This window comes from Sinocyclocheilus anshuiensis, unplaced genomic scaffold, assembly GCF_001515605.1.
Source record: "Sinocyclocheilus anshuiensis isolate Anshui unplaced genomic scaffold, SAMN03320099.WGS_v1.1 scaffold354, whole genome shotgun sequence".
Lineage (NCBI taxonomy): Eukaryota > Metazoa > Chordata > Actinopteri > Cypriniformes > Cyprinidae > Sinocyclocheilus > Sinocyclocheilus anshuiensis.
In genome coordinates, this window is record NW_015544195.1 from 2,078,053 (window position 1) to 2,078,363 (window position 311).

At 28.6% G+C, this 311-nt stretch overlaps 1 protein-coding gene across 1 annotated transcript in view; it reads right to left on the bottom strand.

Annotated features, from left to right (window-relative positions):
- The window catches only part of LOC107696712 (HEAT repeat-containing protein 3-like), a 43,265-nt gene that overhangs the window by 23,978 nt on the left and 18,976 nt on the right, over positions 1-311 (bottom strand). The gene's annotated exons all lie outside the window — the stretch shown is intronic.

A 311-nucleotide genomic window follows, 5' to 3' on the forward strand; every position in this document is an offset into this window, starting at 1 on the left:
TGCACCAAGAGCTTGTAACACTCCAAAGAGAAAGGAAAAATTGAAATCGCATCATATGACCCCTTTAAAGTTTTTAAATATACTTTTATATTGCAATAATTTTACATTAAATCTTCAAATTAATGTACAAACAACATAAAGACAGTATACGTTTAATATTTGTTTAATGGCATCTTTTTTTATGACTGAAGGCCAGTATCATTGATACCAATACTACTGATGTCTCTATAAAAAAAAAGACATTTCCCCCCTAATATTTAACCATTGACTATAGCCATTCAACATTACAGTATAATTGAGAGCTATCAATT